This window comes from Thermobia domestica, chromosome 1, assembly GCF_964235325.1.
Source record: "Thermobia domestica chromosome 1, izTheDome1.hap1.1, whole genome shotgun sequence".
NCBI classification, from domain to species: Eukaryota; Metazoa; Arthropoda; class Insecta; order Zygentoma; family Lepismatidae; genus Thermobia; species Thermobia domestica.
Window position 1 is genome coordinate 84,924,985 of NC_137454.1, and position 27,794 is coordinate 84,952,778.

The 27,794-nt window shown below is 36.2% G+C and overlaps 1 protein-coding gene across 8 annotated transcripts in view; it reads left to right on the forward strand.

Moving 5' to 3' along the window:
* The window catches only part of LOC145686795 (putative phosphorylase b kinase regulatory subunit beta), a 161,712-nt gene that overhangs the window by 51,669 nt on the left and 82,249 nt on the right, over nucleotides 1-27,794 (forward strand). For 2 of the 8 annotated variants that reach the window (XM_081760474.1, XM_081760494.1), the window contains exon 1: nucleotides 16,146-16,378. The exons of 2 other annotated variants lie outside the window; for them this stretch is intronic. The gene's annotated coding sequence lies outside the window, so the exon portion shown is untranslated. Of the gene's footprint in view, nucleotides 1-9,808; nucleotides 9,901-16,145; nucleotides 16,379-17,181; nucleotides 17,204-27,794 lie in introns of those variants that run through there. 4 more of the 8 variants (XM_081760484.1, XM_081760503.1, XM_081760512.1 and 1 more) reach the window with 3 other exon arrangements.

Below are 27,794 nucleotides of genomic sequence, written 5' to 3' on the forward strand. Positions count from 1 at the left end.
GTAATAAATTATGAGTTCTCAACGAGTCCAGGCTGTAATATTTTTTTATTTGATCTTGAAGAGAAGTAGAAATTGTCCAATAAAAATTTCAAAGTATAGTTGTTGCTCATTATACCAGTTGATTAACTCTTCCTCATGAAATTCTTTAATACAATTATAATAATTGCTTGGTGATAATTTGATATTCGTTGGTTTTCCTTCAATACATGAGGTTTTCGCAGCATTGTCTATATTACTATTTGTTTCAATATTGACATGAGCCTTAACAAATGTGAAATATATTTTGTAATTATTCTCCGTCAGGGGCGGACTGGCCCACCCTGCTACCCTGCAAATGCAGGGTGGGCCCCCCAAACTGGTGGGCCCCCTCCACCAATTTTAAAAAGATGTGCTCAATTAAATCTACCAGCATCAAAAATATGGCAGGGTAACTCCCGCAAACTTGTGTTTTGCAGAAAAAAAGACGTAAAGTTAAACTTTCATGAACAGACCTTATTCTTCTTCACGTTTATCGACTTCAAAAGGTTCCGTCTATGAGACAATCAGGCCCTAAAACATTGCGGGGGCTGTTGTAGTGTTTCAAAGTTGACTTGAGATTAGTTTTTACTTATTGCACATGTATATATTTTGGGTTTTCTAAAACATGACATTCATTTGTTTAAATAAATGGTTTAAATTCATTACATAAAAAACAATAGCACTATATAAATAACTGGAAGCACCAATTCCGGTATTGTGTGTGTTTACAATAAAAAAATGATAATGCCAATTACACACTGTATGAGTTACTATTAAAATGTTCCTACTTCAGATTTTTTTGTAATTAATGTTTTGCTTTTGTATGAACATATGGGATGCTATTTATGGGTTCGAAGATGGACTTTTATATGTAATACATATGAAGAATGCCAAGTACATTTTTTTTTTACATTTTTATACAGTGGACCCCCATTTCAGTTTAGCGGGGTGGGCCCTATGGTTGCCAGTCCGCCCCTGTTCTCCGTCATGGTTAAATAAAGATATTTAATATTTAAAAGAGTCCACGTTGTAGAGTTGTTCCAGTGTGTAGAATTTAACGCTGTTAACACACTTAATGAATCTGAACATATAACAGATTTACTGATTTTATACTTTTTTGATATACAACAGTCCCTGTCGGATGGCAAATGCTTCTTCTTAAAATACTGTGGTTTTTATGCGTAGTTTGTATCGAAGCGTTGTTGTTCTACACGGAATATATACTGCTGCTCCTACGTTGATATTATTAAATTTTGATGCGTCTGTATAAATAAATGTGGTATCTTCAGCAAATTGCTGTTTAAAGTCTTTCCATATTTTTTGCTTGAGATCTTCATTTGTTACTGGTATAAGTAGGTTTCTTCGCTTCTATTTATATCATATTAACCTTATAGTTGCAGACAAAACATGGAAGCGATGGAACTTTATGTATCAATGTACTTAACATTTTAAAATTGAAGTATGCCTGTAGTATCCAAGGATAGTTACGGGTGTAAGGAGCGTTATTTTTCTTCAGTAGCAGTTTTATCTGATGAAGTTTGAAAATAGTTGGAGATTGAGATTTGCCGAACGTTTTTATTATAAATTTAGATGCCAATTTAGAAAATAGTATTGGTAAAGGTGTGTAGTCTGATTCCTTTAATAAAGTAATTTTTGGGCAGAAGGATGGTTGAGAAAAAATATTTTAGATCAATTATATATGGATTGTTCTAAGCAGTTGTAATATTAACCAGATTTGTTATAGAATATACTACCATATGATATTTTCGATATGTATTCTTGGTGCAGTATTTGTAGTAAAGTAAACGGATTAATTCCCCACCTTTTAGAAGATAGACATTAAATTAAATGTATGTCTTATATATTTTCTTGACTAAGAAATTGTATTTGTGCTTTCCAATTTAATTTACGATCTAATATTACTCGTAGATATTTTATAGATTTTTCAGAGTTTAATTTTTTATCATGATATTGCAATTGATACTTTTGTAAATTCCTTTTCCTAGAAAATATAATAAATTTGGCTTTACTTCAGTTTACTTCTAATCCATTATTATTCATCCATGTATTGATGATATGTAGGTTTTTCTCCATGCATGGTATTAAACGTTCAATGTGAGTTGTATAAGAACTTATTAGGAGATTATCAGCAAAACAAGTAATGCTACTATTTTCCCAAGTTGAATTTATTAAATCAGCAATATAAATGTTAAATAAGATCAGGTTTAGTTTATTTTTTCTTGTAACAAGCTTAAAGACGTAATTCTTGGTGTAGAATATGTATTCTTACTATTATAAACAGTTGCCTGTTAATTAAAATGTTATGTATAATTGTAATCATCTTTACAGGAATTTGAAGCTAAACATTTTTTCCACTAGAATGTATAAAATCACATGATCATAGGCACCTTTTATATCAAATGATGTAACCAAAAGGGCTCCTCTTGCAATGAAGGCTTTGTAAATATCAAGTACTAATAGCGTTAATGCATCATATGTTGAATTTTTTCCTAAATCCAGTTATATGAAATGAAAAAGTTTGTGAATTTTCTAGAAAAAACAATTTAATGTATTTAATATTAAATTTTGGAATTTTTATGACCAAGATAATAAAGATATTGGTTGAAAGTTATTTGACGTATTTGGATCTGAATTATTTTTTTGGAGTAGGTAATATTAATACTTTTTTCAGTTTAATGGTATTTGTTCTGTATTCCAAATATGATTATAATAATTCAGTAACATTTGTAAACCTGTGGTGGGCAGATTTTTATAATGTAAATAGCTAACTCCATCTAAGCCCGGTGTAGTATTTTATGTATATTTTTAGTACATAAACTGGGGCTGCGGTGGCTCAGTGGTAGAGCGTTCACCTCTGGTGCTTGGGGTCTCGGGTTCGATCCCAGCCCCCGCCAAGTGAACTTTGTGGTGGACAAACACCGTGTGCGTGGGTTTTCTCGGGGTTCTCCCGTTTCCTCCCACTTTCTTCATTCCACCATTTCATTCATTACTCATCATTACCGTCTCATTTCGCCTAACCGGCATAACCGTGGGACGTAAAACTCACAGATTTCATTTCATTTCATTTAGTACATAAACTGTGTATGTTTCTAATTCACACATAGTAAAATTCTTATCAAGTTCTAAAGTCGGATTAGGGGGTAACAAGATGGCGACGGACATCTTTACAACTTGAGTATCATGCTCCTTCAATTGTGCAATTGTGAACTCGTACATAATTTTAAATTTTGACAAAATTTAGTTTCTTTACAATTTTTATATATTATTACATCTTTTTTATATGTCCTGAGCCTCTAACCCCCAAGTAATTTTACAAATAGTATGAAAACAAATCTACTTAGAACAGGCGAATTCGTCCATGTTGGAACGCGCCATCTTATTCAAATCTACGTTTGCAAAAATAATTAAAACAAATTTAGTGAAGCACTCCACTGTGCTATAAGGCCGGGACTTTCTTTATAAATCTCCCAAAAGGGAGATAACTAGAACTAGAAATTCGGATTATTGAATAAAAATTGCGATAATCTTCGATCATTAGGCTATTAACAGTGCAAGGGGTTAATTTTTAATGAAATTTAGGTATCCATTCTAAGTTATGAAAGTGAATTTGATTGTCTTGTGTGAAATGATATTGTTGAAGTTTTTTCTTAAAAGTTCCAGATTTTATAGGTTGGAGTACGATCTGATAGAATATTACAGAATTCTTGCCACCTTGAACGATTATTAATATTTTGTTTGGCGTATGTGTCGATATAAATAATTTAAAGGCTTGAATAGTTTTATTCACTTGTTTTTGACAGAGTGTATTCTACCATATAGGTCTACGATGTTGACACGCAGATGAATGTCTAAAATCTAGTTTATAATTTGTAATTTCTTTATTCAAAGACGAAACCGTGGTTTTAATCAGTTTAAATATTCTAATTAATTCAATTTTGTATTATATTTTTATATTCTGTCCATGAAATTTTGGTGGTCACATGTTTTAATTTTGATTCAAAGGTAATATTATTAATATAATTATAATTATTTCCAGATTGTGTAAAGTGTGTTTTAAAACTAATAGGGAAATGATCGCTTGTGCAATTATGAAATTATGTTTCCATTCTTTTTCTATGTAATGTAGACTCTTCGTTAGTGTGAGGTCTGGAGCACTTGATATATATTTTGTATTCGTGTTGGAGAGCCATCATTTAGACATAGGTAAGAGGAATTTAATAATTCCTTAAGAAAACTCCAACCTGCAGAATCAGTTCTATTTGAGCCCCATAATTTGAATGAATGTTAAAATCTCAGCCTATGTAATCGATATCATTATTACAGAATAATTGTTTCTAGAAATCTTGATCCACAAGTATTTTAGGAGGAATATAAATATTAGGTATTTTTAAGTTCCAAATAATAATGCCAAGTAGTTGAATATGTGGATGTATATTTTGTAAGCTAATATTTAAAGTTTTGAAACTCAAATTACTTTTTACGCAAATGGCGATTCCTCCATGGGCATCATGACTAATCTGATTAACACATTGATATCCTTTGTTTCAAGGGGATTTTTTGTAATGCACCAAGTTTCTTGTAGTAATATATCTGGCGAGAAGATAGAGACTAATGTTTTTAGATATTGCAATTTTCCATATACACTTTGGGAATTCCATTATATAATGGTTAGTCTTTCCTTCCTACAACTGGCCATATAGATTGATACTTTATATTTTAATAATGCGTATAAATTATTTAAAATTGGATGAATTTGAGTTTGTGGGCAGGTTCGCGTATTTAACGTGGTTAATGCAGATAGAATTTTTCAAATGGCTTCTCGTAATTTTTGTTGATTGTGCATATATATATTCGAATTTGAGAATGAAGTTGTATCCATCCATTGACCTTGAATTTGTGATGAATGTTTCCATCCTGATTGTTTTGTAGAAGTTGGAGCAACCATATTAGTTGACCTCTTTAGGTGTGAATTTGGAGATTAATTTCTATTTTGAGAGTCTTGTTCACTGAGTATACTTTCAACACTAGACTTTTTACTCGATATAATATTAAGTTTATATTGAATTAACCGCACTAAAATTGCTATGTATAACGCCATCTTCTCAACATCCATTTCAGATGCTATCCCTCTATCGAAACCACGAAATAGAATATAACATCTTTCTTTTCTTGCTATTACACTGTTACCTTATACTTGGTATAAGGTAACATGGCCCGGACGTTTTGGGCAACTAGTGTATATATAGGAATTTCATATTTATTGAACTTTTGCAAAATATATAATTAGTCGTTGACTCAATTTTAAGTAGATCGCAAAATTTGCGTTAAGTTACTTGAAATGATAATTTTAGTGTATTTGGTTAAAATATATGGTTAAATATATCTACATTGGACAATATTCGTATATTTAGCCAAAATCTAATGTTATTTTAGGAAACAAGGTCATATCTGGTCGTTTTGAATCATTTCCAGTCTATTTTCATCGATATTTTTGGCTTAGGGGATCCTTAAAAAAATCAAAAAAAATTTTTTTCAAAAAACTTCTCTGAAATTTCACATTTGTAAAGTCAGCCATAGTAGCTTCTTGAAGCATCCCTTTGTTTAATCTAAATTATCTGTGATTGGATCTTCCGCAATCATAGCTGTGGTTGAGATTTTCGGCTTTCTTTGATCTCGAGAGATAAACCTATCATCATATAGTTACGTCATAATGATCCTCCAATTAGGGATCTTCTTCCCATTGTCATTGTCTTTCATCGGAAGCAACGTTAAGAGGTGGACGTAAAATAATCTTCGTCGCCATAAAACGTGGAAAAACAGAAATTTTAAAATAACTACCTAATAGTTGAAGTTTTCCATATCTGTGGACATAATATGAAGGCAGTAAGTTCGTTGCTGCGCTCAATGGACTGTAAAGTTGTGAAAGTGAAAACAAACTAATACGTCAGAGCGCGTGGGACTGACGCCAGCCATTTGAGCGAAGCCTTGTGGTCGGGAATCGAACACGACGGCCAGCAAATGCATTTTTTTTGTGATCGCCATTAACTTACTCATTTGAGTGGGGAGAAAAGAATCTTTCTTTGAGAAGTCCGGCAGGAATCAACAGACCAGGGAGTAAGCATCTTTTCTTGTATATGGAAGATCTTCATCAAGTAAGTGGTAGAAGGTAAACTCTAAATTATTGTTGTTTTGGCCAAGTTTGAACCTGCTAAATCTTAACATTTTTCGGATTGAATATGTATTATTCTGGTGAAGTGATGTTTGAATTAATGTGCTAACTTCGCGTCGTTTTCCCTAAGTTGCATAGTATGTAGACTCAAGAGGTGACAGGAACCGCTCGTTCAATGGGGGGTATAGTCTTTCTTTGAGTTTCAGTGTTGACGATTGTTATAAACAGTCCAAGAAATGTGTGTACTTTCGAGTACACATATTCTCCTCAAAATTTATATTTTAGATATGTAAACCTCAAAATTTTCCGTACTGCTAAATAATACAATGTAAATCCATTCACTGGTTTGGGCTCACCTTTACTTCAGATTGGGTACGATGAAACAAATGTTTACGAAAAGTTTCGGCTCACATTGATGACATGGGTGCCACGTACAACTACTGATAATGGGAGATGTTCATCAACGGTGAAATATCCGCTTTGTATTTTGAAATTCCCTTCATTTGTAAAACAAAAGCTCAGATTTTAAGAACATATTTAGGATTTTTTAACATTACAGAAAATTTAAAGCTGAATGTAAGCGTTCAATACGTCCTTAGCAACAGGCTGTGCATGCTATACATTACAAATATGTATGATAAAGGTGATTTTTATATGTGTTATGTTAAGTTAGTTTAGATAGTTAGGTTAGGGATTTAGGTTAAGTATACATTTTCTTTTCCCATTTGAATGTGCTAGTGTGTGTATTATCTCAGTGGAAATGTTTTGTTGTGAAAGGTAAAAGTTGATAGGCCTAAGCTCATACAAAAGGTATACCCTACTGGTATAAATCCTCTGTGCTGGCCCCACTTGCACAACTTTGACCAAAGAGAAATACGAAGGAAAAGAAATTGAATATATAGCACACAGTCCTCATGAGTAGTATATGTGTAATATAAAGCTTATGTGATTAGTCTGTTTTCTTGTAGTAAATATCATAATATACAAATTGTTTCACAGTCGACGAAAATTAAATACATGTAGAAGTTGCTCACGAGATGTGAAGAGAAAAATGTGATTCTATTCAAATTTGTAGATAAACTTACCCATTCAGCTATGTAAAAGTTTTCATTCACATTTCTGACCCTTGCGAACTTTTTTTTATTCTTTTGATTTGTTAGTTTCTTGTTATACAGAAAATTAGTGTAAATAAAAAATACGAGCCGAAACACAATCTTTTCTTGTCCAGTGCAAAGTTCATCATTTAGAATTATGTAGTAAATTAATTTCAGTGGTATTGTTAGCATGTAGTATATAGGGTTTTGAAAAGCAGTACGTGAACAGTGAGACAAAGTTAAAGTATAGCGTTTGAAAACATACAGAATTGATTTCACTTAGTGTGACCGGGGTTGGAATCACAGACCTGACAGAAAAATTCACTTCGTTAAAAAACCAACAAAATTCATTTTTTTGGCATTCAGTTTTACAAAATTCCTTTCCGTTGCGCTATTCAGAATTCAGTTTGAGATTTTATTTATTTATCTGGGGTAGTAAATACAAACATTCAGTTCTCCGAAGCACTCATTGTCAGTTTTCACTCTTGGGTCAGTGTCTTGTATTTGTTAGATTGTGTTTTGCAACCTATCTCGCGATGGGATACAGACTATGAATTGCAGATCTGGATACTGGACTGCGAGTGAGAATGAAAGAGGCTTAAAAATCTTCACATTTTCTGGCTCAAGTTTGAGTTCAATTTTTCGGGGATGATTGGTTTGGTGGATGGGTCAGTGAGTGTTGACAGCTTGCCCAACCTGGGTCCAGTCAGTGACACATTCACGCAACCATAGTCTTAAGGAAAGTGAAATCATACAGAAACACATCAGTATCATCATCATTATTTTATTTTTATTTTATTTTTATTCCATATTTTTTTATTATTATTTTGACATTTTTTGTCAAAACACGTTGTCCTGTGGTCTGTTAGCAATCCTAGAAGATCTTATTTGGGAGGAGTGTTGGGAAAAAAGGTTAATGATTAAGTGATTCACGTGGAATTTATTTATATTAAGTTTTCCCTTGTTTTAATGTACATATTTGCCAATTGATACTGAAAATTGAAGATTGTTTCCTCAATACATGCTAACATGATGAAACAAGATAATGGAAGTATAATTCCATAAATATAATTTAATGTACCGGTATAAGTTTACATCAATCAAGACACATTTTAGAAATGCCTTGCATAGCGATACATTACATAGCTCTCAAAGTAAACCTTCATTTTTATGCCAAAAACACAATTACATAATTCATACAAGCAGGGGTAAAAGAGAGGGAAAATGCGGGAGGACGTCTTTTCCCCATTTCCAAGAAATATCGATGACGTCCCCCACAATTACAATGGGCAAAGAAGGTATCGGGAACGGCAAGACGTCATCCGTTCCCCTACCTTTTAAGATCCACTTTTACTCGTGCATACAAATATTAATTTCATAACTTACATTGTAGTCTAAGGTTACTTGGGTCAAGTTCATTCTTCCATTTTTTAAAAGTAACCGAACAGTACTTTTCCTTCGCCATTTCAATGCATAACAAAACGAGACAGAAGAAGAAAATTTCTGACTTAATACTATGAAATAACAATGTGAGATGCGTTCTTTATGAATTAATTCCAGAATTTAAACAATAGAGAACAGGAAAAGGGGATATTGTTAAAGTTACCGGTTTTCTCTAGTTATGTAATTTCCAAAAAAGTGAACTGAGGTCTTACATTTCGAAAGACCATTGAGGCACTTTATTTTCATCATATTATAAATGGTCGAAATGCACATTGTTTCTTTGTCGTCAATTGTACAGCCAGTCTTAAGTAATATAGCCTTTAATCCATAGTGCATTGGTATGTGTTATTGAGAATTAAGAAAGAACCCAAAGGAAAACGTCGTATTTTCGAGATGAAAATTACTCCAACTATATGTAATATCAAAAAAGAACTCCTTTTCTCACGAAAGATCCCTTTTATGCAGTCTTTGTCATAAAAATACCTCACTTCGTAAGTAAATTGCGATCATGCATGCATCGCAATTTTGCGATGCAATTTTTCGTTTGCATCGCAACTGTGATTTGTCAAGAAACACTATTGAGGAATTAAAACTCAATTTTCTCAACAAGTCCATTTTATGATATTTCTTGTTATCTTCCGACATCCTCTATATTTGTCATACTTGTGTTACTTTACTGGTTTTTCAGTGAGTTCTAATACGACAATTAAGTAGGGATTCCGTAGGGATTAAGTAGGGATTTTTAGTTTGGGGTGTAAAGTCAAAATTATGAAGTGTGAGGTTTGCACGGTTTGTATCGAATTTTGACTTTAAAAATTTGAAGTTGGGGGCTCTTCAAGAATGTGGAAGATCACTTTTCCACCCACAAGGAAGGGGAGCCGCGAAAAACCTTCTAATAAGATATTAATGTCGTAAAATTTCATAAATAGGGTGAAAAGGGAGCAGATAAAATTTTATTACTTTTTCCCCAGAATTAGTACTTTTTTCCTGCATAGGTTAGTACGAAATAGTTTCGTTGGGTGGTCACACTGATTTGAATACCTAAAGAGGCAGTGTTCTCGGTTGATTGCAATGTGACACCATGGCACTAGTGACTCACTACAAGAATGTATGAATTCACACATCATAAACATTTCAGAACAAAATGCCTAAATGGTTAGTACAGTTGAGAACTTCTATCTTCTATATTGTGGGTACCTAATGAAGTAAGATTAAGCTATTTTATTTCAATTTACACAACTGAAAATATGCATATTTATTTCATGCAATACTATGAAAACAAAAGAAAGTAGGACAAAAGTAATAAACGCGACGTTGATTGATAAGTATGTATGTATAGTTGTTTTAGAAAACATTTAAAATGCTCGTGAATTTGATTTCATTTCCCAAAAACTTTCTACAATTGTAATTGTCGAGAATTTTCCAAATTTGTCGGCAGAGAGTTCCATATCTAAAGTACTCGAATATTGTTTTCGAATGCCAATACAACAAGGTATGATTTTCTATCGTGAAGCATTGATTCTCTTTGTGATGCAAGAATCCTTTTAGAACAACAAAAAAAGAATTGTTCTCACGTTATTGTTGAAACACTGATTACTAAAGCTCGTGCATATAATTTAGGATAATTTTAGACGGAAACATTTATCGTAGCAGATGTGCTGCCAAGAATCTCGTATAATATTCTACGGCATCAAAAGTATATGGTTCTTTTACACGGTAGCATTCTGATAAGCATCTTGTCGTGACTTAGCAAACAAATCATTGGAGAAGAGTGCAATTATGGCTCCGAAACTAAAGCGTGATACATGCTTCCCTCTAAAACTAGCCTTATTCACTTTAGGAAAAGCATTTTTATACAGATACAACATATTTAAGATCGTTAAGATATTACTGTTGCTCTTGTTGTTGGATACAATATTTGCATTAACAACTTCAACTTCCGATTCGAAAACTTGTTTATTGCAGCGTAGGAGATTCAATAGTGACAATACTTCGGAACTGTTTAGAAATGTTCCTGACTGTGGCAAAAACAATAGGATAGTTCAAATACGTTTATTATTCCCTACAAATCTCTCCTTACCTAGGTAATTTCTAATATTGTATGGCGGAATACTTCATTTAAAAAATTGCTTCGTCTTGAGTCATACAGGGTTTTCATAAAGTCTGGACGGATTTAATTTTCTTATAATTTTCATAAAAATGCTCATAATGAAATCAAATAAAGTGCAAACAGTAGCGAAAGGATTAAATTTTTACCTGTAATCTGCACCAGCTCAGTTCATTCACCGCCACACCTCCAACTGGGCGCCATTTACGTCCACTTCTGTGGGCTGTTGATGATGCTTTCCCTTATGGGGCGTTTACACTTAGTCGATTTGCGTTCGATTCAGTTGAATTGACGTCACTTTCAACTTAATCGACCGTGTAAACAGGACTTCAACTTAATCGCTTGTTGATCGAAAGCGACTAATCGACTAGCAACTGAATTGAAAGACGTTCTATTTTCTGTGGTCGATTCTATTTTCTTCTGCTATAACACCGGAAATTGTACCAATTACTGTTTGCTTGGTCATCTTTAAAATTGCCAGTCGATTTCGAATCGACCAGAGGAGAGCGAGTAGACAAGCAGCATTCAATTTCGGTTGAAACAATTGAACACATCCATCGATCTCATTCGGTCTAGTTGCTTCGATTTAGTCGCAAATGCAGCGAGTCGATTTAGTAGTGCGACTAAATCGACCAAGTGTAAACGCCCCATTACCCTGCTCACTGTTGCAGGCGATGTTGGCGGCCTCCCACTTCGAGGACGGTCCAGGACACGGTCTAGAATACGTACAGACGAGCAACTTCCTATATGCGCTATTGAAATCAGTTTCGATCGTCTACACAGCGAAAGAACCAATCAACGCTCTCGGTAGGCGAGATCAGTGTCGTCGTGTGTGGATGGCGCTGCCATCGGTTTTGGAACGTGACGTCATGGGTTGTCAGAGTAACCGGCGGGTTGTTTTCCTCTGCTTCGCATCTCAGTGTTAGATGTAATACAGTAAGCTAATAATCACTTTTTCTTGTACTGCATCTGGACTAGATGTTTCGTTCCAGCTTTTGTTATATTAATAGATTTTTCTTTTAAAGAGTTCAGTTTGAAAATATCTAAATTCCGCGAAGTACGTCAACATAAAAAGATGTTCCCCAAATGCAACTAAAAAGCGAAAATCTAGTCTATGGTTACTTTCGAAATTTCCACGTAGGTGACGTCAGATCAATTGGTTAGTTCCGTCGTCGCGTGTTAGAGACGCTACTGTCGCCAAATTTCCAGTTTTTCGCTGAGTTGGCGGTCTGTATATTCTAGTCTGTGGTCCAGGACGCTTCCTGTCTCCAAGAACTTAGCATGCCACTTTCGGATTGCACTCTCAGTCGGTGCCGGCTTTTTGAACTCTTTGGTGAACTTTCGACACACCAGAATTGGTGATATTAGCTCTGCGTACCACAGAACACATTGCGCTTTCTCTTTCATCGACGCCATCTTTGATACGGTAAAAAAAAAATAGTCTTCTCAGAGGAGTTTTTCATTTATTTAATTCTTTAAAAGACACACACACCAATACAGCTTACAACTTACTTTTAAAAGTCAACATTGAAACAACAATGAAAACAACAATGGATGGAATTTGGTAAGAAACTGACCCTTGCCCTCCCTCCCCCTCTCACAACGTGTTCAGAGACGACCCGCTCGGGAGAGTAATACTCCCGGTAGTACGTTTTTCCGCGCGCTACCCTAGACAGCTGTTTTACGCGCTATCCTAGCCAGTTGTTTTAAGTTGGTCACAAAATTTATATCATGAAGTACAAGGGGAACAAAACGCCCCTATATCATGGAGTACAAGGGCATAAATACTACTACTACTTATCTGCATAAAAATAAATAAAATCACTCTTTTAAGTATTATTTTCATATTATTTTAATTTAATAAGTGTTATAAAAATGTAAAAAAAAAAAAAAACTTTCCTCGGGCGGGGTTTGAACTCGGGCCAAAACAGGATTTTATCACTAGCATATAGCGCTAGCCCACTCGGCCACTGAGGCCGACAACAGCAAACGTTTGTTGTCTGCTATTTGAATGCAACGTGGCAAGAAGTGGATAACGCCAACCAATCAGAAATGTGTTTCTCGTTTCTACTTCCGGGAGCATTACTCTCCCGAGCTAGTCCTGTTCAGAGTTGCCGCTTATCTAACAGTGTTGCCAAATAAAAATTTAATCCTTCCGCTACCGTTTGCGCTTTATTTGATTTCATTATGAGCATTTTTATGAAAATTATAAGCAAATTAAATCCGTCCAGACTTTATGAAAACCCTGTATTTAAAGATTCTTCAAAAACAAAATCCTTTAAAGACAGAAGAATCTTCCGAATTCACTTCAACTGAGGAAATACAGGATCTGATACTTTAGTTCTGTGATTTGTCTTTGGCTGTAGTGAGCATGTTGTCAAATTCACACTGTCTTTTCTGCTACAAAACTGAAATACAAGACGTCAAACTCGACCTGCTTTCCCGAGATACATTTCTCTGTCTTGTAATGCACTGTTAGCTGGGTCAAAAGTTGATAGGATTTGTAACATTAGAACGGCAATGAAACATAATTTTAACGGTGGAACACTTTCTAAGAAGTCCCGTGGATTCAATAGGTAACTCAATATCTGCATTACCTAACTCCTCTTCAGGAAAGTATTCAGATTATATAATTATATCATCAGAATTTTCTGAAATAGTTTTCACTATTTCCTGGGGCCTAGTCCATCGTCGATCCACCAAATTCTTGGCATTGTCTTTGTGGGCCTTGTGCAGAGTCGTTCTGACGCGTGATGTTTCCTGGAGTAGTCAGTAGAGACCTGCACGGGCCGAATTTTTCGGCCCGAGCCAAATCCAGCCCGAACGTACCAAGGCCCGGCCCAGCTCGGGCCCGAAAAGTTTTGGAGATTTTCGGCCCGAGCCCGGCCCGGCCCGATAAGTTTTTCAAAATTCTTGGTCCAAGCCCGACCCGGGCCCAATAAATTTTAAAAGTTTTTGGCCCGACCCTGGCCCAATAATTTAAAAAAAATTAGCTCGAGCCCCAATCTTTCTCAAAATTTAGTACTAAATTTGACCTAACCCTCAAACATTTTCTAAACTTTGGTTCACAACCTGACGCTTGCCTTCCGAAAAGTACCATTGCCTCCTAGAACTTTGCCTGTCATCGAGAGAACAAAAACTCCATTCCCTGTAACAAAAATCTAAGTTAATTGGTTTTTAGCATAAAGTGAAGATGGCAATATTGTTTAGCGACAGGCTGTAACACTTTGGGTTCGTATCTTGTCCGGTACGCCATTTATTGTGATAGTACTGGGTTCGATCCTCCTGTGTGCGTCGCCGGAATGAAGCCTTTAATTGCAATACATAGATCCTACAAATCCCTAGGTGGGCTCGGACGTCTGCCATGGTCCGGGTCTCGATCCTTTGCTACTGATATGTCTCCTTTAATCTTTATTATCAATTCGGATCATCCATTTTAGCCTTCCATATAGCCACTGGACACACATCTTAGGGATTCGAACCGAACGTTTTAGAAAACCGACATAAAATAAATTCTAATTGTACATTTGGCGCTGATGCAATTTATTAATGCACGTATTATTAAGTTGCATAGGCGCTAATCACTCGTGCTGTAAAAGAAGTATAAATTACATTATTTCTTAAAATTAATATACGTAAATTTAGATTAAGATTATTGTTTTGAAAGGATACTCAACTTTTGGATTTTTCTTTTAATTAACACTTCAACTTCATGAATAAAAATTACATAAGCGGTAGCACTTCACTTTATATAACCAATATTTTAAGCCCATTTAATACGTAAGACGCGGATGTCGCGGTTGACACGAATTATTGTTAGGTTTCGTCACATTGCTAATTATTTCACTTTCACAGGCACTGTTCACTTACTTCGGCACTAGAAGGGGAACTGTATTGGATATTCAGGGGTGATGTCCTGTAAGTTGCGGGTTGCTCTCCTGTCATCTTCCTTGAGGCGAATTGAGTTGCATGCCGATCTTCAGCTCCTTGTCGGGAGGACTTTGATTTACACGTCTAAACAAACGTTTTAAAACATTTCAAATCTTCATAACAATAGCACTAGTTCGATATTATTACATTTTGAATTTATTACGTTTCACACTTGACAAAATTCAATGTTGTTTAAGTTATTTCTTCATTTCAGTTATGCGCACCATACTCAACGTGGTTGCTTCCCCGTAAGTGTAAGTCAGACTACTGCACCTTTTCTTTCCGTCTCGTCGTGTTGCTAGGCAAAAGAATCGGTTTGCTACGCAGTTTGGTGATGTCAAGAGCTAAAAATAGCCATGACAGCCCATAGACAGGAATGTTTTGAGACGACGTTTGTCCATTGTGCTGAATTTTAGCTCCTTATATGGGAAGGAGAGAGGAACTCTGTGATTTCCGTTGGAGTCGAGACGTACATACATATATGCACATTCGTTTGTTGGCTGAGAGAAAAATTCTTGAGAGTGCTTTTATGCGAGGTTCATTTAAAAAGTTAAAAATTTCTTAAAAATTGACTGAGCTGAACTGTATGGTTACAAGGCAAAACATTTCCACGCCTTCTTTTTATATTCTGAGTTCAGTGAAGGTCAAGGTCAGAGCTCAATTTACCGCATAATGCCTGCAATCGTCTATAGTGAAAGAGGAGCCGCTAAGCAACACAAACTATAAATAGCTATTGCATTCTTTGTAACATTTTTCACGAACACACTTCTTCAACGTTTGGCTTTATTCCAATTATAGTTTAACGAAAGTCAATAATTATTAAAGAATTGCAATTGATCGGCCCCAACCCGGCCCGACCTCAAGAGAAATTAGTGTCGGCCAGCCCAAGCCCGGCCCGGCCCAAAGAAATAACAGTGTCGGCCCGCCCAAGCCCGGCCCGGCTCAAAGAAATAACAGAGTCGGCCCGTGCAGGTCTCTAGTAGTCAGGTCTTTAGTATGACGCTATTCATATTTCAAAATGACTCCGCATAAGGCCCATGTCTGTTACACCCAATATTTTCTGAACAACCTGTACAGCAGCTTGGCTAATTCAGAATGCTCTTTACATTACGTATCGCTGATCAAGTATGAATTATAACATGAAGTTGGTGGTTATAGTAACGAATATAAAGGACTTGTTTTGAAGTTCTTTTCTAATGGTTCTCGAACACTTCCCTTTCTTTCCGCCGCAATGCAAAACTTGAAAACCAAAAGATTTTGTTCTGTGGACAGAAACCACTACGGAATGAGGCCCAGAATCTATTGGATATTTCACCAATTCGATTTCATACGAACTGGTAACTCTGTTAATCAGCTGGTTGTATTCACAGTACAGCAGGGTACGGTTTACAATACAGTGATCTGTTTTTAATTATAAATGATTTTAAATCAAAAATGAGTTACTGTAGCACATTTGATTAGAAAGAGTTGTTCACATATAAAAGATAATCATATACATCAATATCAGAATCAAGATCAACTATCATGCTCGAATAAACACTACAATTTACTGTGAGTGGATGCATTATAGCTTATTTCCAGGCAGTATCGTTGCCGGTAATTCTTATTTTTATCACTTTTTCTGCAAGTGAAATTATAGATGATTAACAAAGAATATATACTATACTAAAGTATATTAACTAACAATCTGATTAGAAAAAATAGTAGAAAATCATAGTACACTATGGTATAATTCAAATAACTTGCTCAATCTTAGCATACATATTATGTAAGTACTAGGAAAGAAAATTACGCCGAGGAGAAAGAATACTGCTACATATATGGCAAGAATCTTTCACGTAGATTATGACTAGCTAACATGCGTGATGTGAATACGATATAAATTTAAATTTCATTCGTAAATTATATGTAAAGACCACCACCGTGCTAGGGACGCATACTGATATTCATGAAATATTGACTCTTAGCAGGAAATACACTCTTACTGCCCATACACCCTTAGAAAGTAAGGTAAGAGTTAAATTAGTAGGTGTAAATTGGCTTTAGAAGGTAGTATAAATACTTCTAATGGATACATCGTGTGAACATCTAGCTTTAAAACTACGAGCTACTTCTCATCTCCCGTGCACGAGGATACATCTTACTGTTGCACTACCTAAACACCCTAAGTACAGGGGCAAGAACTCAGTCTATTACCTACTTTTTAACATCCTAGATAGTCAATGAATAATTCCTGAAAGTATGGCGTTTCTCGTCCTTCCCTAAATGGGAAGTACGGCTCCTTAACTACAACCCTACGGTGCAACAAGCGTGAGCCAACTTGTGCGAGATGGCCACTAAAAAAACGAGTGATATCTAACCGAGTTAGAGCAGGGGAGCCCGCGCGGGGATGTATCCGTAGGGAGTAAGGTGTCAGCTATGGTAGGTGTAGGCATAACCAGGATAGTGGAAAATCATTTCATATGGCATAATGCTTTTAAGTTCCAAAGTTGGGCGTCCGTTTCCAACAAAATTTTTAAAATTTACAGGAAAGATATGGATAATTTGATCGTTTGTGTGCTTGATAATATAAAAGAGTCTCGAAAAATCTGTTTATTTGTTATATATAAGCGGTTATAAACATGGAACTATGTGGCGAGCGGGTGGAACTACTTGGCGCAAGGTAACAAAACAGTTGCATTGTGGGAAAGAAACGAGCATATATGTTATCATGGCGAATGTACAAGGGCAATGGAGTAACAGTTTTAACATTTGTAAAGCAGTACGTTGATAACGATCAAAATCTTTTAAAAGTTTGTGAAGAGCACGGATTAATGAACCTAGTAACAAATTGCAGAAAGTGTGCAAAGGAGGTAACAGCGAAAAAAGCTTGGCGAAAGCGGACGCCCAACTTCGGAATAAATGCCATTGTGTAGTGTAATGTAGTGCACTGTAGATTTTATAGCACGTCTGGACGCTGTATTTATAAGTAAATCGTGAAAGAATTGTAACTTTTCAATCATTACTTCTAATGGCCTTCTTGAACTTCTATGCTAAATCTGGTATTGTCATATCGCCCAGCGCACATCTTTTGGAACACAATAAGAAAGAAGTTAGTGAAAGAATTATATTCTTTGAGCAATTATTTCAAGTGATCTGCCTAAATTTGACCTTCACAACAAATTTATATTATATGGAGAAAATCTGTGTACATATACACACCACTTTTCTTATATATAACTATGTAAAGATATGTATAGAAGAAAGTTTTAAATTTATTTCCGACGAAGAGTACCCTCGGGAAATACAGGCTAAAAGTACATTTGAAAAAGGAACATTGTTCAGGTTAGTTTTAATTATTATGTTTCATACGCTCAATTACCAATTATATAGTCTATTTCCAAATGCTGAAGACTGCATGGTTAAAAATTACTTTGAGCAGTGCTAGCTGTTCATTTTCAGTATTTACCTCTGGCAATGGTTTACCACGAGACTTTGTTAATCTTCGACAAATATCTATAATTCTATTTTGTTTTGGTGCTATCTCAATTTAGAAAGGTGCTGGTGTAGTTTTGGCCACATTTTGGAGGATTTAGCTATCGCGCGGTTCTACCAGTTTTGCCCTGCTCTGACTCAGGTAGATAGTAGTCGTATCTTTTAGTGTCCACCTAGCACAATTGGTTTGTTTTTGTATTAGTTTTTATGCCATACATCCGGACGCCGTATTTATAGGCACGTCGTAAAAGAAGCTTAAAGTTTCAACAATTACTTCTGAGGTACTCTTATGAAAATATTTTATCCATGTGAAGTAAGATATTTTCATGCCGCCCAGCGGAAACCTTTTAGCAGACAATAAGAAGAAATTTCCTGAAAGAATTCCAATTTTTCAACAATTCTTTCTAGTGGTGCGCCAAAAGTATATCAGTACGTGAAGAAATATATTATTTGAGGCATTTATTCCGAAGTTGGGCGTCCGCTTTCGCCAAGCTTTTTTCGCTGTTACCTCCTTTGCACACTTTCTGCAATTTGTTACTAGGTTCATTAATCCGTGCTCTTCACAAACTTTTAAAAGATTTTGATCGTTATCAACGTATTGCTTTACAAATGTTAAAACTGTTACTCCATTGCCCTTGTACATTCGCCATGATAACATATATGCTCGTTTCTTTCCCACAATGCAACTGTTGTGTTACCTTGCGCCAAGTAGTTCCACCCGCTCGCCACATAGTTCCATGTTTATAACCGCTTATATATAACAAATAAACAGATTTTTCGAGACTCTTTTATATTATCAAGCACACAAACGATCAAATTATCCATATCTTTCCTGTAAATTTTAAAAATTTTGTTGGAAACGGACGCCCAACTTTGGAACTTAACCCCTACACAATAAACAAAGTAACATGCAATAAAGTTACGTAAGATCTATACAAGAACATAGCCACATAGAGTATCCAGCAGCTACTCTATGCAGAAATTTCACACAATGTAACAGACACTTAGAAAAGTTACCCACAGGAGTAGCATTTCGCCTATATCCTTTGTATAATTCAATAAGTTGTCGCTGGTACTTCTCTTTTCTCGTTACAGCAAGTCAGCTACCGGTGTCCTGATTAAGACATGACCGAAGCAACTTCTGCATTACATTGGGATGCGTCTCTATACAGGGTGGCCCGGAACTGGGCGTACCCCTAGTTGGTGTTTTCTGACAGTTTTAGGTTTTACCCACATTTGTTTGGTAACATTGCTTGGCATTGTCTGGCAATATTGCTATCTACGTTTTTTTTTTTTTTTTTTTTTTTTGTTGTTGTTGTTTTCTGCTTGGTAACAGTTATTTGCAGTGAAGTTGGAGTCTGCGAGAACTCGGCGCAGAATTCAGCTGTGTTACGATCACTCGGTCGAAAAAGTGTAACACGTCTTCTCAGGCCAGCCACCCTGTATGAGGTTTTCCTGGGTTTTCCTCATTCACACCAGGCAAATGCCTGGATGGTACCTAACTTATAGGTCCCAGGCCACTTCATTCCTTCCCTCTCCCCGGATTGTGTGCTCGCCGAGGGACGTCATCCCTCTAAACGTGAAGGGCTAAATGGCCTTAGATGCCGAAATCCCAGAAATCTAAATCCTAATCAGCTGTGTTACGACATGGATGATGATCATAGCGATGTTTATGACTCTTAAGACTTCAAAGTAACTGTGTATAGACATTCTACCATAACTAATATTATACAGTTGAAACTAAAGGTGGGGTATGCACACTTCCGGATCACCCTTGTAGGTCTCAATATGCTTTCAAGTAACCTGTTGATTTTCCTCCCACATTGTCATTTCACCAATTATTTCATATGTATTCACGTTCAGAAATCATCTATCTCCTTTAGATTAAATGTATAAGCGTCGGTTGTTGCATTGAAGATTTCATTTCATTTTTTAAGACAAATTTCACTTTAGGAATGGCCTGAAACAAGGAGATGCATTGTCGCCATTATTATTCAATTTTCTTGAATTCACTATAAGAAAGCACCAGGTAAATTGAAGGTAACAGCTAGAATCTTGAGCTGAATGGCACTCAACAGGTTGTGATGTATGTTGATGATGTCAATCTGATAGATGATGATGTGGGAACAATAGAAAGAAATGCAAAGGTTCTATTAAACGCTTGCCGGGATATCGATTTAGAAGTAAATGCAGAGAAAACTAAATACATGGATATTTCCGTGACCGTAATACTGTAAACTATGGATACTTTAAAATATCAAGACCGACTAAGTGGACACATCTAAGATCAACATTAACAGACCAAAACCACATCTACGAAGAAATTAAATTTCGACTGAAAGCATGGAATTCGTGTTATTAATCAGTCTATGCACTTTTGTCTTCGCGAATTCAGTCGAAAAATTTGAAACTTAAAATATATATAAAATGATAATTATGTCTTTGTGCTTTATGGTTGCGAAACATGGTCGCGTTCTTTCAAGGAAGAACGCAAACTAAAAGTATTTGAAAATAAAGGCCTGAAGCGAATAATCTGACCAGAAGGGACGAAAATGAGGAGTGGCGTAAACTTGATAACAAGGAACTGCATAGTTTATACAGTTTACGTAATATTAGTAGCAAGATGTCCACAGGTCATGGAATCTGATTATGGATCAGAAAAAAAAAAATCTTTACCCAGGATTTTGGTATTGGTGATGTTGTTAATGATTTTGTAGCACGTCCTATTCCCCAGCTGCCTTTTTTCTTCTACACATTCTGGAAAAGTATATTGATTAGAGCATAGGAACAAATTCCTTAAAATTACACTTTGAATATTCCTTCTGTTTCATTATTTTTGTAAGGTAAGAGATAACTATTTCCTCTTACCGTAATTTCTACTAATGTATTGGGACAACCCTGCGGAAAAGTTTTGGCTGGCCTTTTTCGATTAAATCGTTGTTAACTTCACTGACGTTCTTTCTAAGTACGAAAGTTAGCATCACTCATTAGTTTTAATACGATGTTAAAAACGACTCTTCATAACGTTCTTTATTATTTGTCTCTACCAATAAGGAGTATTACAAAAACAAAGGGATCGTAGCCGCATTGTCGTTTGTTTCAGATCATAGTTTACGCTATTACAGGGAATTTGATCGATCGCGAACTAAATTCGTTATAAATGATTCCCAAACATACTTTTTTTCAATAGTATTCTGTTCTGGAGATCTTCTCTTGATAAATATATATTAAAAACCAATTCTGAAACTAGGCGTATACTTAGAAACTCGATTGAAGAAACTAATTATGATGATAAGGTTATCATTTCAATCCAGGTTTTGAAGTATATTTTTAGAGTTTTTTATTGGGGGGGGGGGGATATTATAATTCTTTTTATGGAGGTTTTATCCAAAAAAAAAGTTTTTTTGGGCTGGGGAAAATTCCAGCAACCCTGCGAGCAGCAGATAAGAATGATAAGGCTATTTTATTTTTAAGTTTCCTTCACATTTATCGGAATGAGTGAAATGAACGACAACGTTGGACTTTCTAAATACTATCCTGGATACGACTGATGATAGTATTGTTAAAATTCTTTTCCATGTTGATTAACATGATGATATGACCAAGAGAGAAACTAACTTCAGGAATACATATTGTGTTTAGGCCTGTATTGGGATCATAACATCAGATATGTGTGTATAGGTTTGTTATTAGTAAGGATGTCACTTGATGTATATGCACAAACGGCGTTGGATATTAGTATTAAAGATTATTACGCTACTCACAGATCTGTTTGGAAAGCTTTACAAAACACCAAGTCCAGTACCGTTATCATTCATGTCTGTTGATTTCCAAATTTGAAATTGTTCTTATTTTTGGAAAATATTTGTATCCGAAAATGTCATTGCATAGGAAAAAACATTTCCAAACATTTGTGTAAAGCACTGTACATGTATTTTGTTAATGTACGTTATGTCTTTAAGTTTATGCCATTAAATTGTGTTATATTGTGATATCTGTTAAACAAACATAAAACTATATAAGTAATAAATGATAGTGGAAAGGGTGACTCCAAGGGGAGAAGAGATGCCACTAAAATAGTCATAATGTACAGATAAATAAATTGTTCAGTTTGTACGTTTGCAATGCACAATCATATTAACAATGATGAAAACTTAGAGTACACTTCAAATATACATTATTTTTTCATTACTTGTACTAAGAAATTTGACAGTGACAGTCAGGGAAAATCATAATTTGGTCAGGGAATTTAATTAAATGTGTGATAGACATCGTGATCAGGTGGGCAGTCATATAACCAGAATAGGAAAAAGTTGAATGCCTTCAAAATTTTGTCTGGAAACCCAATTATAAAGAGGCCATTAGGAAGTTCTAGGCGCAGATGGGAGGGATAATATTAAGATGGATCTCACAGAAATAGGAACACAAAGTAGAAACTAGATCGAGCTGGTTAAGGACAGAAGTGAGCTTTTGTGAAGCAAGTGCTCTAAGTAAATGGGCGGCTTTTGTGAATACGGCATTGAACCTTCCGTTTCCTTACGGCACAGAGTTAGTTATAGGCATAGTACGTAAGTAAATACACACAGGAAACCTTTGTTTCGAAAACTCACATAGTGCCGACCTACAATAGTCTAGATCAGAGATGTTCACCCTCGCGAGGGTGGCCCTCTCGAGGGCATCCTCACCCTCAAGTTCCCTCGCCCACAGTGACGCGAGGGCGAGGACAAGCTTCGATGGCGAGGGTGAGGGTGCGCGAGGGCGAGGAAAAGCTTCGACGAAGAGGGTGAGGGTGCGCGAGGGCGAGGACAAGTTTCGGCAGCGAGGGCGAGGGTGCGCGAGGACGAGGACAAGCTTCGATGGCGAGGGAGAGGGTGCGCGAGGGCGAGGACAAGTTTTGGCCGCGAGGGCGAGGACAAGTTTCGACAGCGAGGGTGAGGGCGCGCGAGGGCGATGGACAATTCTATTCGCGAGGGCGAGGGTGAACGAGGGTGAGGGCCAACTGCTACTGCGAGGGCGAGGGTGAGTGAGGTCGAAGTAAAATGAACATCTATGGCAAACTGTACTTAAATCGGCTTACTCATTCTGGTTTCGAGAAGCCAAGTTATGTAGTGAATACCCACTTTCGCTAGTGACTGTATACCGGACACTTAGTGAAGTAAAATGTAACAAGTGTGGGCAAAGTTATAAAGTATGAGCACCAGCAAATTTAACACGTACATGCAGCGTCATAACGGTTCCTAATACCCCCAACTGAATTAGTTTATTTTTCGTCATTGAGACATCTGTACAGTCTGTGTGAATTTATTGCGAACTCAGTATCCATATCATTACAGTAGATTCTGTATTTATATCAAAATTCGTTGTTGTCACCTACTCTTTTGTCTGGCATCATATTCACAGAAAACTAAGCCGCTTTGTCTCAGTGGTAGAGCGTTCACCTTTAGTGTGTGGGGTTTCTGGTTCGATTCCAACTCGCGCCAAGTGATTTGTGGTGGAGAAATACTATGTGCATGGGTTTTTCTCAGGGTTCTCCCTTTCTTTCCATTTTCTTCATTCCACCATTTCATTCATTCGTTCCACTAGCGTGGAACGTAAAACTGGAAGATTTTTTAAAAAAAAGTCTTGCTTATACTACAGGAATATTTTCCTCACAATTTTTCGGCAATCGATGCTTTCTGAGTTTATCCACTACTAAACAAGAAGATTCATAATTGGTAAGTCGATCAGTTTGAATACACACACAAGTCAAAATAGCTAGAACTGTTGTAAAAGTAGCAAAAGTTACTGTCCTTGATCATAAAGTATCCATTCATCAGTTGCACAATTTCAACTGATGAACAAGCAGTAACGAGCAGTAACGACTACATATTATCAGGTGCAACATTTAATCAATCAACATATAACACATAAAGCTTATAAAATTTTAATTAGTCAGCTGGATTACATCTTATGAAAAAAGTTGAATAATTTCCACCTTATATGTTAGTTGTTTGACGTAACGTAAGCATGAAGGTAAGCTTAGATCTTTGTTCGAAATTCACATTGAAATGATATTCGCAAAGAATCTTCAGTGGGCTGAATCTCTTTCGTTCCAGGTTGGCTACAAGATTGCGATAATCGTAGGACGTAAAAATGAAGATTTTATTCCCCAGTCAGAATTTTTAAACTATCCTATCTCTTCAAGTCAATAATTGTCTGTTTTGCATTATTACTTTTCAACCACAGAGCAAAATAATTTAGTCACTCTACTCCTGTTTTAATGATGTACCGTATGGCAGCGTGTAACAAATTGTTGCGAGGTCCTGGGCAATAAAAGTTTGTGATCGCCCTTTCAGTTTTTAATTGCTAATTATAATAAAATTTCTGGAAATCAATTAATCTACACATTTAATTATTTGTGCTAAAGAAAATAAAGGTTTGTTCTCTTACTTTCCCGTTCCACCATTTCTTTCATCATCATTCACTTACAGTTTCATCCACCTCCTTTAGCAGTTACATAACTCTGGGGCCCTAAACTAAAGATTTCATCTTTTCTTTCATTACTACAATCTTAAAGTTTGCACGACATTATTAATTGTTGAATTGGTGGATTTATAAAAGTCAGTGCTAAATCATTTTAGGCTCGATAATCTTTCCAAGGCCCCTGGAGGCGCTAAGCTCTGAGCGTGCCATTTAGGGAGGAACGGTGGCTCAGCGATAGAGAAATTACCTTTGTTCGAAGGGTCGCATGTTCGATTCCCGTCCAAGTAAGTTCGTGGTGGAGGACATCGTGTTCGTGGGTTTTCTGGGGATTCTCCAGTTTCCTACCACATTCTCATTCAACTATTACTTTAATGTAATTCACTTCTGTCTCCTTTAGCATTTAGCTTGCATAATCGTGGGATCTTAAACTAAAGATTTCATTTTTCATTTGCCTTTACGTATTTGTAGTGTAAGGAATCCTTGAGACAACGTTTGAAAGATATCATTTCATAATTGTGGGAATTACTGAAAATAAACTTTCCAACAATGATAGCTGCCAAAAATGAACCAAGACCAAAGTGATAAAGTGCACAAATTGGCCCCTAGAGTAGTTTCTTAAGACAAAGTTTCATATTTATGGCAATTATTGAAAAAAAAAAATCAAAATTTTAACATTGTTAAGGTAGGACAAATGTATCTCTATTAGTGGTGAATATTAACAATATTTGAGCATCGAAATTAACCTTACAAGCACGTTGACACATTTCAGTTTATATTTTAAAATACCAATTAACTTAGATTCACATTCAAATCAATGAAGTCATTCATGTTATAGGTTAGAGTGGGTATATATTTCAGAGTGATAATTCAACAATAGTGTTCTGAAGTATTTTATTTGTTTGCTGACGAAGTTTCAAAATTAAGCTCTTTAGATCTTTCCCTTTGAATTTGTTCAAATTCCTCAGTTACGCTACATACATCAGGGATGGCCAACGTGTTGACTGTCAAATTCTGACAGATAGTCCGCAGCAGTCATTCTACCGCCACTCATCAAACCTTGATTTCACCCTCACCCTCATGAGAGCCGCCCTTGTGTGGCTGAATACTTATGCTTGCATCGTAGTTCAAGGAACATTTTGAAGTAAAGGCATTGGATACTGTTGATAAATGATGTAAACGTCACTATCGACCGAGATCTCCATTGTAACAGTTGTTCCATTTTAGGTGTTCCACAGTAAGTTATACGATGATATGTTTAGTTTTCATTCTTTAGGACGTATGTTAAGCAAGGGCGGATCCAGGACGGATTTCTGGTGGGGGTGGTGGGCTGTAATACTGCTACTTAGAGCTACTTTTAAGAGCTCCAAACTCTGGGATGCGTTTTATTTGTATATATAAAATAAAGAAGTTTCCTCTTCTGGGGGGAGCGATCGCCCCCCTGGATCCGCCACTGACGATAAGGAAATAATTCAACAAATAGGTTGAATAATTGATGCTCTGATCCTCACGAAGGAGGCCCTCTCGAGGTCTCCTCACCCTCAATTACCCTCGCCCTCAATGATATGAGGGCGAGGAAAAGTTTTGAGCACGAAGGCGAGGGCGAGCGAGGATAATGGACAACTCCTATCGCGAGGGCGAGGGTGCGCGAGGGCGAGGACAAGCTTCGATGGCGAGGGTGAGGGTGCGCGAGGGCGAGGAAAAGCTTCGACGAAAAGGGCGAGGGTGTGCGAGGGCGAGGAGAAGCTTCGACAGCGAGGGCGAGGACAAGTTTCGGCAGCGAGGGCGAGGGTGCGCGAGGACGAGGACAAGCTTCGATGGCGAGGGAGAGGGTGCGCGAGGGCGAGGACAAGTTTTGGCCGCGAGGGCGAGGACAAGCTTCGACGGCGAGGGCGAGGGTGCGCGAGGGCAAGTTTCGACAGCGAGGGTGAGGGCGCGCGAGGGCGATGGATAATTCCATTCGCGAGGGCGAGGGTGAACGAGGGTGAGGGCCAACTGCTACTGCGAGGGCGAGGGTGAGTGAGGTCGAAGTAAAATGAACATCTATGGTCTAGATGTACACCCATGTCCAAAATTGTTGTTTCATGTCTATAAATTTGTTCTCGTAGGAATATAATTTGATAACGAATTCGCCCCGTATTTCTTATAATGTTAGTAGGTGTACAATCGGCAAAGACACATATGTGGCAAATTTCACGTCAAAAGAACAGTAAATAAGAACGATAAAATGAAAATAAATATTTCTTATCCATTTAGCAACATTTTATTTTAATCATTCTAATTTTCTTATTTATAATTATTTTCCTATGAAATTTACGGCAAATATACATTTACTAATTATACGCATAGTATCAGTATTAAAAGTACCCTGCAAAATCATTATCAAATTATATTGTTACGAGAAGAAAATTATAGATATGCGACAACAATTTTGGACATGAGTGTACAGAAATTGTAAATTTTACAGCTAAAATATGTTACTTTACAAAGAAGGAGTGATAGTAAGAAAATAATTTGTGTTTACCATATCCCATGATGTTCAGTAATAACAGCAGATTCGTCATAGTATAAACACTGCATATACGTTGTACACCATTCAATGCAGTATGTGAACTTTTCAAAGCAAGCCTACTTGTGTTCATCGATAGTACTGTAATCCAGTGACCGGTTGTGATCATTTTCTCTCAATTTTTCATCGTGTATTATTTTCTGCTATAGAATAATCCTCCTAATTAATAAAACTTAAAAAAAAAATCTATTTTCGATTGACATGTATAATGGTAATAAAAACTTTTCATATTGCAGCATACTTATATGATTTTTTGATATAGGCTATAATAAATTGCATGTTTTTAGTATGTTTTGAAGACAGCTATTGTTTGTCTGTTTTTACTTTCGCTTCAAGAAATGTGACCACAGATAAATTACATCTCATCTGTGTGTGATGTAAAGAAAAAAAATGTATTTAAAATGAAAGTACTATAGTTGTTAAATTACAAACTGAAACTCATGCAAGCAGTTAGCTCTATTTTGACGTACTGTTGATATCTTGATGACGTTTAAATCAAATACTTAGTTC